Source organism: Gossypium arboreum, chromosome 4, assembly GCF_025698485.1.
Source record: "Gossypium arboreum isolate Shixiya-1 chromosome 4, ASM2569848v2, whole genome shotgun sequence".
Lineage (NCBI taxonomy): Eukaryota > Viridiplantae > Streptophyta > Magnoliopsida > Malvales > Malvaceae > Gossypium > Gossypium arboreum.
Genome location: NC_069073.1, coordinates 12,487,893 through 12,491,187, shown reverse-complemented (window position 1 = coordinate 12,491,187; position 3,295 = coordinate 12,487,893). Strand labels below are relative to the sequence as shown.

Here is a 3,295-nt window from a genome sequence, read left to right as displayed (position 1 = left end):
TGTGCTTTGCGCGCTAGGAGTAAGAGCGTATGAATATCCGCTCCTATGATGGAGCGAGTTATCGGCCTTAATGAAGCCGTTATTTGTGTATGAACATAAGTGTTGGGATGGTGAAGTAAGTACGATTATGTGAATGTGCATTAATGAAATGATGCATTTGGTTATGTGAATGTATTGCTTTAATTAGAGTTGATTATATTCCTTGAGACTTACTAAGCATAAAAATGCTTACCCGTTGCTTTGGCTCTCGGTTTTCTAGATTTCGCTCAAGCAATCGGATTTGGGATCGTTGAAGTCGAAGTCATCCACACTATCAAGCCTCCATTTTGGTATAAATTTTGGTTGAACTTGAGATGGCATGTATAGGACTACCTCATGTTTGTTAAATATGTTGTAATGTAAGTATGTACGGGCATGCGAAAATGGCTCGAAAAAGGAAGCATGAACTTAGACTAATTGTGGTTTGTATATATATATATATTTGGTGTCATGATGTGGCTATGGCTTGGAAATAGAAATGTTGGTCATAGGATCAGCCATTGGTATGGTTAAAATGATCATATATGAACCTATGTATGGCAAGACTAGTTGATTCATGGAGACTACCAAATAGGTAAGCCCTACCTTAAAAACAGATGCTGCCAGCTGCAGTGGCGTGAATGTGAAAAATCACCAAAATTCATAGGAATGGAATTAAATAGTGAATAAGCTATGTAAATGAACCTTGATGAGTCTATTTTCTTATGGAAGAAACGAAATGGTCATAGGAGTTACAGGTTAAGAGATATTAAAGCTATTGTGAGACAGGGCCAGAATGGTTTCTGGGTTCCCTGTCGCAACTTTAAAATTCACTATAAATTATCCAAAAGAATTAGGAGACATACCTTATATGTACAGATTCAATTTTGAGTCTAGTTTCATTAGAAACAAACGGCACCAGCATTAAATCCCTGTACAGAGAGATATTAAAGTTATACCGCGCGAAGGTCAGAGCAGTCGATCCCTGTAACATGGGTGACTTTAACTAATAAACTGTACCAATTGGCCCGACCAAAAATTCTAGAAATAAACCCATGGATGGATATATGAGTCTAAATTCAGGGAAAATTTACGAAACCAGTTTCCAAGCTTTGAAACTCGAGATATGATTTTTAAGGCGACAGTGACGCAGTTTTTCCAGCCTGACTGGAAATGTCCAATGGATGGGCAAAACAAGTGAACTTAGCTTGCTAACCCCTCGTGTCCGACACCGGCGATGGTCTCGGGTTCGGGGTGTTACACACACAGAATAGGGGTAAGAAATTACTCCAAGGAAGCCGATTGATCCATCTGAGAAGCCGGATTCATCATCAAGACTGAAGATCTCTCCTCAATTTTTGTTTTAGGAGTTTTGGGTTTTCTTTATGTTTTGTATTCTTTATTATTCTGAGATGTTTTCTTATTTAGTTATGAACTAAATCCCCTAAATACCTAAGGGGAATGAAACCTAAGATAAATCTTGTTATTATTTTCTGATTTGTATGATAAATATTTAACTTGTTCTTAATTATGTGTTCTTAATTCTTGTTTTGATATCCCAGGATACTGATTCAAGATAAGCTCTTATTCAGAGGAGCAATAGACCCTGTCTAAGAGTACATTTGTCATAATTAAGCGAAGTTGATTGCGCGCCTAGACATAGGGTGATAAGATTTTGCGGGATTAGGGTGAAACCTAATAAGGGGATCCATAGATCGAGTTAATGCAACCCTAGGGTGTTAATTAGAGAAAGGTCTCAATTATTCAATCTAGGGATTAGATGTTATTAGTCTTGAATAGGGATAATAACATAACTTAGGGATCTCTATAGAACAAGTTAAATGAATAAATCGTCCGATTCGGAGCTAGAATAACAAGTACAGTCTAGGTGGATTTTTCCTTAGGTATTGTCTTAATTCAATCGATTTTCCCAAAAGCAATTCCCCAATTCTATTCTCTGTGAATTCTTAGTTAGATAATTAGTTAGTTAAAACAAAACCTCTTTATTCTTTGGCTAGATAATAAAAAAACAGTCATTACTAGTACTTTTAGTTCCTTTGGGTTCGACAATGCGGTCTTGCTAAAACTATACTACTGTTCGATAGGTACACTTGCCTACAATGCGATAATAGTTAGTTTCAAGAACGATTAATTATAAATATTTAAAACCTATCACGAAATCAAGTGATCAAGTTTTTGGAGCCGTTGTCGAGGAATTAAAATATTAGGAACACTCAATTTTTATTAATTTAGCCATTTATTTTCTTGCAATCTAATTTTATTTTTAATTTTATTCTAATTTACTAATTTTCTTTTTCCTTCTTCTGGCAGGTTTTTATAGTTTATTACTAGAAGAAACCCGTTAGGACCATTACTTTTTGACGAAGAAATCGATCGCATAGTTCGCAGAAACCAAAGAGAAATAAGGCGAAGACTAAAATACACAGATAACGTGTAAGAAGACGATACTCAACTCCCAACCGAAGAGATGGCTGAAAACCAAGACAATCAGCTACCTCCTACAATTGCAGCTAATCAAAATCTTGCTCCACGCACTATGTATGATTATGCTAAACCTTCTTTAACAGGAACTGAATCAAGCATAGTTAGACCTACTGTAGCTGCAAATACTTTTGAATTGAAACCTAATGTAATTCAAATGATACAACAGTTTATTCAGTTTGATGGTTTGTAGGATGAAGATCCCAACGTTCACTTAGCAAACTTTTTGGAGCTATGTGATACATTTAAAATTAATGGCGTTTCTGACGATGCCATTCGTCTTTGGCCATTGAGGAACAAAGCTAAACAGTGGTTGAACTCATTACCACGAGGGTCAATTACTACTTGGGAACAAATGACCGAAAAATTTTTGCTAAAATATTTTCCGCCGACTAAAACAGGTAAATTACGTAATGATATCTCTTCTTTTGTGCAGATGGATTTAGAAACACTCTACGATGCATGGGAGAGATACAAGGACATTTTGAGAAGGTGCCCTCACCATGGGTTACCACTTTGGCTCCAGGTTCAAACGTTCCATAATGGCCTGAATCCTTCGACTCGACAAATGGTTGACGCAGCTGCTGTCGGAACCATCAATAATAAAAACACCTAATGATGCTTATGAGTTCATAGAGGAGATGTCATTGAATAACTATCAGTGGCAAGTCATGAGGATAAAGCCAGCGAAAATAGTCGGTGTTTATAACGTCGATTCGGTCACCATGCTCTCTAATCAAGTAGAAATCTTGAATAAAAAGATTGTTGGTTTTCT

General features: G+C 36.5%; 1 non-coding gene across 1 annotated transcript; it reads right to left on the bottom strand.

The window, feature by feature from the left end:
* Positions 1 to 2,923: 2,923 nt before the first annotated feature.
* On the bottom strand, positions 2,924 to 3,030 carry LOC128292248 (small nucleolar RNA R71). Its single transcript, XR_008282232.1, has one exon. It is a non-coding gene; the product is annotated as a small nucleolar RNA R71 (small nucleolar RNA).
* Between the last annotated feature and the right edge of the window lie 265 nt (positions 3,031 to 3,295).